A 10,201-nucleotide genomic window follows, 5' to 3' on the forward strand; every position below is an offset into this window, starting at 1 on the left:
CTCCCACAGTTCAAAAATGTGCTGAGGTTAACTGGTAACCCTAAAATGTCCTTAGGTGTGATTGTTTGTCTGTACCGTGATAGACTGGTGACCTCTCCAGAGATGTTAAACATTTAAAGGGGTCAAAATGACCCCAAAGATATTAGGACAGTTAATGGCTGCTCCACACATAAAAAGCAAGCTTTTATTTTGAAACTACCCCATCACTGTCATATGTAACACACCAATTGCATGAATACATCATGAGAGCTGAGGAAATCAGTATTCAGGACGATGCCACAAGCTGTTATGGGGCTGCTGTTCAGACATAATGAATGTGTTAGAGACCAGACTGCATGTAAAGGGAATGTGGGAAAAAATGAAGTTCACTTGACCTCAATATATTCCCCCTCAGCTCCTGAAAATTGCTTTTGCTTTGGTCCTTCCACTTGATATCTTTTTGCCAATCACAAAGAGTCACAAAGATCCAGCGAGTGTCCTCTGCGTCTGTGCACCGTCAGCGCTGCTGTCGTAGCTCAGATTGTGCTTAAGAGCATGATGCACATGTGCCAACTCAGCAGCTGTCACCCTAAAAGTGAGGAAGGCCAGAGTATGAAAAAGAAATCTGTTCTCGCCTGACACTTTTCAAGTTGCAAGAATAGCAAAACAGCGTGTGGAGTGGCAGCATGGCCCAGTGGGTAAACACATGCCTGTCTCTCAGAACCAGGGAACCGGGCTCAAGTTGCTGGTTGGAAAGAGTCCACGCTGCTGAAGTGTCCTTGAGCAAGAAACAGAATCCTCAGCTGCTGAAGCATCACGGCTAAATACGCACGACTGCCAGAGTGAATGAATCTCTGCAGCCTTCCTATTGAAGATAAAGTCAGTGTTTTGTTGCTGTCAGGTATCGATTCTTTTGTTTTCTCTTCATGGAATTCTTCACGAACGCTTAAAAATGTGTTGTTTTGTGTTGAAACCCAGATTTCAAGTGCAAATTTGAGCATTTCTTTCGATGCAGGAGGTATTTTTACTTCGCCAAGGAATGCAGTGGAGTTTTGTGACGAGTGCCATTGGTTTGTCTGTTTGTCTGTCTGTGTGCAACATTACTCAAAAACGGACCAACGGATTTGGATGAAATTTTCAGGGAAGGTCAGAAATGACACGAGGACCAAGCGATTAGATGTTGGCAGTGATGTGGCTTATAGTCTGGATCCACGGATTTGTTAAAGATTTCTGTATCATTGAAAGATAGCAACATGACGTCACTGTGAACACAATCAGCTGCCTGCTGATGATCACATGATGTACATTAATATGGGCTCAAGCTAATTGTTAACATTTCATTTCTTTCTTTAAGAGGTAAATCAGAGCGTTCAATTCATCCACACTCCATAGCTCCAATCTGTGGTAGTAGGTGACAAAAATCGCTGTAAGCAGAACCTCTACTCACTGCTGTAGGTTTTGTGGAAGATTCAAGTCAATATTTAGAACATTTGTTCCCCTTCAAATTTCAGTTTTATATGCAAAAACTGCTCTAGTGATGCAACAAAACCTCCAACACAGATGAGTGTTATGCAGTACTACTCTAATTTAACACTAGTACTCTAATAATAAGAGTTTTTATACTTACTATATTTGACGTGAGTAACATTTAAGGAGTTTACTCCCCCAAACAAAACACGGAAAAAAGAACGAGTCAATCATATCTATGTGTGTTGATAATAGTAAATGAGAAAAATCTGAAAGCAGCACAAAATTCCCAAGAGTCTGACTGCTTTAGATTTAACAGCATTTTGAATTTTCACCTGGTTAAAGACAATTCCACCATAAATTGACACAGAAATGGAACAAATTGATGTGTAGAAATTCACCAGAATGCAGGAACTGAAATGTTTTTATTTAATGACTCCCCCAGTGCTGCCTCTGTTGTATGCTTAGACTTCACAGTGAACCTTTAGACATCTATGGATGTTATCACAGACTCTGAATCTTTTTGCTGCTCCACTTGTGTGGGTGCTGATGTGTTTCTGACATTCCTGAGAAAACGGTTGCAACTCAAGAAAACACAAGCAGAAGTGCAAAGTGCAAGGGAACAAACAAAAGCTGAATTCTGCTGAGTTTTGAGGCTATTTAACCGTCTGACAAACACTTCTGGTAAAACAAAGAGGGCCTCTCAGTGAGCAATTTGGCAACATTTGGATTCACGATTCTGTTCACTTGACAGTTTTTCAGTATAGAACAGGAATACACCTCTGTGCAGTATCAGTTAAATGATCACCTCTCAGGAACTGCATTATTTCGACATTAAACGATTATTTTACACTTTAAATTTAAGATGTTAAAAATTAATCATTACCAACATCTTGTGCATTCTCACCTCCGTTCTTCACTGTGAAGTTTCACAATCAGATATTTATATATCTCTGGCAATTTTTGGTCCGCCAAGGAAAGTGGCGGAGTTCTGTGATGATCGGCGTACGTTTGTCTGTTTGTTTGTCTGTCTGTCTGTCTGTCTGTTTGCAATATTACTCAAAAACGGATTAAAGAATATGGATGAAATTTTCAGGGAAGGTCAGAAATAACTCGAGGACCAAGTGATTAGATTTTGGCAGTGAAATGGCTTATAGTCTGGATCCACGGATTTGTTAAAGATTTCTGTATCGCTGCGAGATAGCGGCACGGTGTCACTGCAACTATGACAAATGAACACTACGTCAGCTGCCTGCTGATGATCACATGATTGTGATCCGACTACAAATCGACTGCTGTGGACTTATCAGGACTCAACCTTCAGAAATGACACAATGACTGAGCTCTCTGAGTGCTTTTGTTGTTTGTCCATGTGGAGCCATGATGAAGGCATGCAGCCAGACAGCGCATAGGTACAAAACTAAGAAAGTTTCCATTGATGAACTCCGTGCCAAATCTGCAGCAGCTGCCCATCTGGTGCTAGAAGCAGACTGAAAGTAGCTCACTGTTTGTAGGGACATTTATAAAGGACTGCTCTGATTAGTGGTACTACAGCTCATTTTGTTCTTATGATTATTAGTGGATTATACAGTTGTTGAGAGTTGATACAGTTTGAAGTCACTTGACATTTAAGTGATATTGCAAATTCAGTCTTGGTTTCCATCCACTCCTGAGATGAACATCTGGCATTATAGCAGCTAAATGGTTTATTATATTCACCAGCTAGCTGCTAACTTTGTCCTTGGCTGATGAGACCAGTCAACCAAGAGGAGTATTTGTAAAAAACAAGCTGATGAGCTGAAAGAGGCTAAAAAGTGCTGCAGCTCTGAGTGATCATTTTCTCTTAGTTCAAGACCTCTTTCACATGCATATGCACATCCATTACATCCATTGTTAAAATGAAAATATTCATTACTGCAGCTTTAAAGGGAAATACAGCAGTCATAACAGTGTCTGCAATTTGGATTCTGGTGAAAGAATGACTCTACTGTGCTCTTCAGTTTCCAAAGAATAGCTGAATTAAATTCTCAAATACAACCTAATTCGGCTAGATGAGGTTTGTCAAAACTGTATTTAAATAAAGTACATGGGGATAAGAGCTCTTTATCACTCTCTGCCCTGTGTGGAGGCATATTCACCTGGTGCATTAAGAAATCAATCTTGTAATGAGTCGAAGCAGCAATAAAATAGATTTTATGGTGAAGAGCTGCAGTCGGTGAGGCTCAATGATAAGAGCTTATTGAAATGTCACATATTTGATCCATATAATACCCACTATGTCTCCTTATAATACACATAAGCCCCTCTCGGATGCATTAATAGTATTAGCAGACGGCCTAAAATGTAAAAGAGACCGAATTTGACTACAAAGAATGAAAATCTGTGCCTGACTACCTTTGCCAGCAGGTAACTTTCCAACAATCTGTGATCGCTGACAGTCTTGTAAAACACCGAGGTACCTGGACTTTGAAGCCCAACGCTCTGGGGTTTACAAGACAAGTGGTTTTTACCTGCCAAGCCACAGCATCTGCTCCTGCTGCCTTTTCAAGTGCTGACTGAAGCAGCTACAAGCTTTGAAGGACAGACGTTTGATTTTCCACTGCAAACACCGGATTGACCAAGTTCCAGCGCTTCCTCATAAGAGCCTTTTTTCGCCGGGTTTGATCAGAGCCGCGTTATGGAAAAATGGAAACATCAAAAGAGCAAAGTGATTAGGATCATATGTAATTTTTCATGATGTTACATCATGGTTACCGTCAGCCATATTATCCTCTTGGTTCTGCTCCTCCTCCTTTATGGTGTAGCTTAATCACGCGGTGACATCAGGGTGCATTGACAGAGTGTTGCCTCTATAATTGGGTGCAGTGGGCAGGGTGCTGCATGGAACCCAGAGGAGTCATGACAGCGATTCAAACAAGCTGCTGGAAGGTCGTGGGAGTGAAGTGACACTTGACGAGCAGCATGCAGAACGACCAAGGGGTGGAAGGAGGGACAGTAAATGATGCAACTTTATATTTTAATGAAGAATATAATCGGATCTCACACCACATTAGGAAAAAAGGTTGCAACAAACAGCTATGGCCTGTAGGGGAAGCAACTGAGTCTCACAGATGGAGACCTTATTGATGTAAGAGATTAAACAGAGCTTGACTTAATTTATTGCAAACACAGCTGTGACTGCAAAAACTCAGAGCTTTAACATCTCAAATGACTCACATTTCGCCCCTTTTCTGCTATTTAATCAACGTCTCACATGTCCCCAGAATGTGTCTTTTCATTTATCTGCTCAGAAAGCTGCAAAAATGGGTCATTATTGAAACAAGAAAAACATTCACTCTTGCTTTCAGATTTCCACAGTTTTTACTCTGCCAATGATTGTTATGTGACAATCGGTGTTGGTTTGTCTGTCTGTCTATCTGTTAGCAATGTTACTCAAAACCTGACTGACGAATTTGGATGAAATTTTCAGGGAAGGTCATAGTTGCGACTCCAAATCGACCACTGTGGACCACAGATTTTTAAAGATTTCATCCGTCAGAAATCATACAACAACTGAGGAGTCTTGGTGGAGTACTGCGCTCTCTGAGGGCTTTTCTAGTTGACATTTACTCTGCATTTTCTTCAAAAGTACAAACTTCTGGTTGACACCAAACTAAAATGGAGCAATATGATTCTTTTCTTTCTGTATAACTTTGACAGGACTTTAAAAATCAGATGCCATCATTTAAGACACCCTAAATAAAATAATACACGTGGAGCTTGCGCTGCATATATTCAGAGGTTGGGAATTTATATACACATAATATTAGAATATAGCTCCAATAAGGACCTGGAAGAAGCTGATATGGAATATATACGACAGACATAACTGGAAGGGATGATCACCAACCTTGAAACCATCTCGGGGAAAATAAAAAGTGAAAATGGGACGTCACGTTTTGACTCGTATTGCCAAGTTTGAGAGCAGAAGCTGCTTTTAGAAGACTTTTATGCTTTGAGTAGTTGTGATTTTTATTGCCTGGTTATTTTTTATGTTTGCATGCCTGCACCTTTTATGCCCACCATAACACTGCTTCCTTTCTTGGCCACGTATCATCTTAAAATTAGGTTTTTATTCTATATGCGGCAAAAGCAGTTGAATAAATAAGAAAATGCAGATAGTAAAATAGCCATTCATGTGGAGATAGACAAATTTTAAAGAGGACTTTTCTCGACACTGATTTGGGAGGGCGGCTTTTGTGATCCCACAATCCAACAGCACTCGCTGTCGGCCGCTTCAAGTGGAGTGAGGGGCGACAAAGGTGGTTAGCCATTGTTGCATAGACATGTATAGTAATTACATTCTCCTCCATTCAGCCCCTATCTCCATCCAGCACCAGCAAACCCTCTCACACTCCATTATATGCTTGCCAAATGGAACAAAAGCTCAACATTCAATAGTTGTGGCACTCAGAGAGACACCCGGCCCGTTCTGGGGTTACACATCAAACTGTGTCGTGGTCTCGACTATGACTTTTAATTTATGGTGGTATCATCGTATCAGCGGCTGGATTATCCTCATCTTGGCAGGGACGCACTTGAAAGCCCTCAGCTTCACTCCGACTGGGTTCAGGTCACTAACTTTAACAGTTTTTTTTTTTTTTTTTTATAGTTTTATAGTCTTGCAGCACCATATTCTTTGAATTTCTCTGGTTATTGTCTTAAATATAAGTTTCCAAAGACAGAAAGTTTTTGATGTATTTATTTATTTGATAGGGACAGGTGAACTGCACAATGGCTTGACGGTTAGCAGCATCGCCTTGCAGCTAGAAGATCCCCGATTCGCATCCCGACCTTCCTGCATGGAGTTTGCATGTTCCCTTCAGGTTCTCCAGCTTCCTCCCACAGTCCAAAAACATGCTGAGGTTAATCAGTGACTCTAAATTGTCTGCAGGTGTGAATGCAAGTGTGATTATTTGTCTGTATATGTAGTCCTGTGATAGACTGCTGACTTGTCCACGTTGTCCCCTGCCTTCACCCTAAGTCAGCTGGGATAGACTCCATCTCCCCCGCGACCCTAATGAGGATTAAGTGTATAGATAATGGATGGATGGATAGACGTAAATATGCCGGCTTATAGCAACAACGCTAGCTTACATCTGCAGTCCCTTGGCAGGTAGCAAAAAACATAACAGTGAAACATACATATCGGACATTAGGTCACAATAAAAGCACATTACAGAAAGCACACAAAGAAGTTGAAGGTCACAAGACCTGATCACTTTCAGCCACTGTTTAAAGTGGCTTTTAAAGGTTGGTAGCGTGGGACACTCCCTTATGGAGAGTAGAAGACTCTCCCAGATCTTATTGGCCTTCACAGAAATAACATTTTTTTCAGAAGGCTGTTTTTCTGTGTGGGACCTCATAATCCCCTCTAAAGGAGCCCTTCTTTTAACCCTTAGATGCTCCAGTGATTGGATCTTACGTTCTTCCACAAGTGGGTCAAAAATGACCCGTATCAAAATCAATGTGTTTTTATGCTATTTTTGTCATTTTGGTTCAGAATAACAGTTTGTATTGTTGCTTTCATTGCATTTTTGTCCACACAAGAATGATTTCATGTTTGAAACATGTTTATTTTTCACTTTATAACAGATTTTGAACATTTTGATAATTGAAAAAGAACAATATTACACAAAACAGCAACAGAAGAATGTCAACCTCTATTTGCTTGACATTTTCCCACTATTTTCCTCCAGCTGTTGCTGCTCTCCATCCCTCCCCTCTCTTGTATGATATTGTCAGTTATAAAAAGCTTGGGGTAGTAATACAAAGATGACAACTTCTTGAAAAGTACAAAATGCAGCTTAAAAATTTGAATGAAATGATATCAAAACATTTTTTTGAGGTATAGCTGGAATATGAATTGAATAAAGCTTTTCATTACAAAGATATTGCAAGAAAATGACCTCACCAGGTCATTTTTGACCAACATTTTATATCTCTTGATGTTTGTTTCTCCAGTGAAAAGTTTCCCCGAAAGAGTAACCAACACAGAAACTCTTTATTGTTTGTCACAGGCAGCTTTTCAGACACGCTCTAAATTACACCAAATTGAACTGTTAGGACTCAGTAGACAATTCCTAATGAATTCAAGGGCGACACACATCTCATGCACAGCAGCTTGAGAGCGCACAGATGTTATAGTGGAGCCTGAAGTAGCGCACAAAGCAAGGCACTTGTCTTGTCTGATGAGAGGCCTCATTTGGAGCTGCCATTAGTCGACGTATGATTTATGGCTGTGGCTGCCTCTCCGACTGAAACCAGCGCCGCTCACTTCGGCAGCCCGGAGTCTCTCCCTGCTTCTGGTCTTGTAGCTCGGATGCAGCACACTGAGCTTTAGTGGGACGGATCGGCGGCGGGGAGAAGGTGTCACGAACCACTAAGTAAGAGCTGTTGTAAAAATAGAAGGAATGATGAATGGGAACAAAGACACTAATGTTCCACTTTGATCCATAACTGTCAGGAAGTTCTCTGCAGCCACTTTTTCTGCTAATGTAAGAATACAGAGCAGGCTTAAATTAGGAATCTTGTCGAGAAGGTGCTGTAAATGCAACTGATGCATTTAAATGACTTAATTATGCCAGATCTGCTTTGTTTTTGAGTACAGAGATGAAGCAGGAGCTACACCAGTAGAATTTAGCACAATAAAGTGGCTGCATGTCTGTTTTTTTCTTCTTATAACAAAGCATTTACATTTAAAACTCTAGCTCCTCTAATCTCTCCTGCCTCCAGCTCTTATTAGTCTGTAAAAGGTTCTGTTGCATTTTAACATATTCTTTATTAACATTAAACTGGACCTTCGAATTAGGCCTGTATGAGAATAATAATAGCAATAGAACAACAATCCCGACCTTGTGATGTATATTTGAGTATGAAAAATGACAGGAATTTTCACCAGATGACTTCTAATCATTCTAAAATGATGGGGATGATCGGTGCACATGCATCCAATAATAAATAAAAAAATAAAAAAGCTGATGAAAAGCTAACAAAGCACAGGAGAAATGTCACTAGAAATGTCCTTATTTTTGAAAGAAAAGTATTTCTTTTTTCAAATGAATATTGAATATAGCATTAAATGAATCAGAAATCCAGTCTAGACATTGTTAATGTGGTAAATGACTATTCTAGATAGAAACAGCTGATTTTTAATGGAATATCTCCATAGGGGTACAGAGGAACATTTCCAGCAACCATCACTCCTGTGTTCTAATGCTACATTGTGTTAGCTAATGGTGTTGAAAGGTTATTAATTGTTGCAATTATGTTAGCACACGAATAAAAGCGTTAGTTTTCATGGAAAACATGAAACATGGAATGCCTAAAAGCACTGTTTTTGCCAGTACATATTGTATTTTGTTTTTGCCATAGCTATTGATGTAAGAACTTAAGTGATTTTAGTTATTATCAAGAAAACTGTGGAAAGTGTCTAGATATCAACTCTTCAATTAAACGCTTATGAGCTGTTTTTGTTGTTATCATTATATTTGTCCAATCAAATGTACCTTTAGCTGTACCAGGCATTAAAATGAACAAGAAATTGAAGAAAACAAGGGTGGTCTAATATTTTTTTCCCCAGGACTGTATATAAATGCACTTGCACTTGCCTGTTAATGTTTACACAGCAGAAAGGGCACATAATAAAATCGAAAGGGTAAAAAAACAATAGAACATCAAGGAAAACTAAACCAGTGGCACTAAATGCATGCCGGACCCTTGTTTTATTAGCAAACCTATGTTTATTCCTGTGTTTTAAGTAGTGTGGTAATGATTCTTAGTGTGAAAAATGCACACCTTTAGTAAAAAGCTTCTGTTTTTACTGCATAACTTTATTCCTGCAATAGATTAATTTAGTTAACAGCTCAAAGAAATACTTGGTATATTTGGAAACAACTAATAATAATTTCATTTTTTTTTTGTATCTATATTTGTCAACATCATCCTTTCTGTCGCTGAAAAAAATCTATCCAACTGACTCAGGCTTGGCCACGATAACAGCCAAAATAATTAATATGTTTGTTTCTCTTTGGTCAGGAACATTGACATTATAATTATTCATCGCCATAATTAATTGATTCTAGAGACCAAATATTGTTATTGCACTTTTAGATCTAAACAAACAGGCCTTCACTTCCATGTTGTGCTGCTGCTAATGCGTATTCAAATCAGACATAAAATTAGACACAAAATCACCTGCATTCAGTGCATCTAAAAGAAAAACAAAAAAAAAAGTTGTGCCCAAAGTGCCTGACTTTGCTGAACAATTAAATGTATCAGTTGTTCCCTAAACGCCTCACATGCAGCTGCAGCAGATGAAAGCTAGTTAGCTGGGCACGAATAAGCCACATTTTCTCTTTAGCACTTATTATATAGAAAAAATGTTTTTCTTTTTTTAAAATTTTGATAAAAACAACAAACAAAAAAATTTATGAATATTTGGTAATTACAATCAGGGCTGATGTTGGTGAAACAAAATGTGTCACTGAAAGTAGGAAAAAATACTCCATAACATTTTTATGGTGTGTTTTTTGACAAGAACATTTTGTCTTTAAGTCTTTAAATGTTACACCGTATAAAAAGTAATGATCAATCAGAATCAATGTTGGTGCTGATCACTGACAAAAAAAAAGACACGTAGCTCTTATTATATAGAAAATAATTCACTTTTTTTAAAATAAAAAAATGAGTGAAATGAATGAATATTTGGTTGTGA

Source organism: Amphiprion ocellaris, chromosome 24, assembly GCF_022539595.1.
Source record: "Amphiprion ocellaris isolate individual 3 ecotype Okinawa chromosome 24, ASM2253959v1, whole genome shotgun sequence".
Classification (NCBI taxonomy): Eukaryota; Metazoa; Chordata; class Actinopteri; family Pomacentridae; genus Amphiprion; species Amphiprion ocellaris.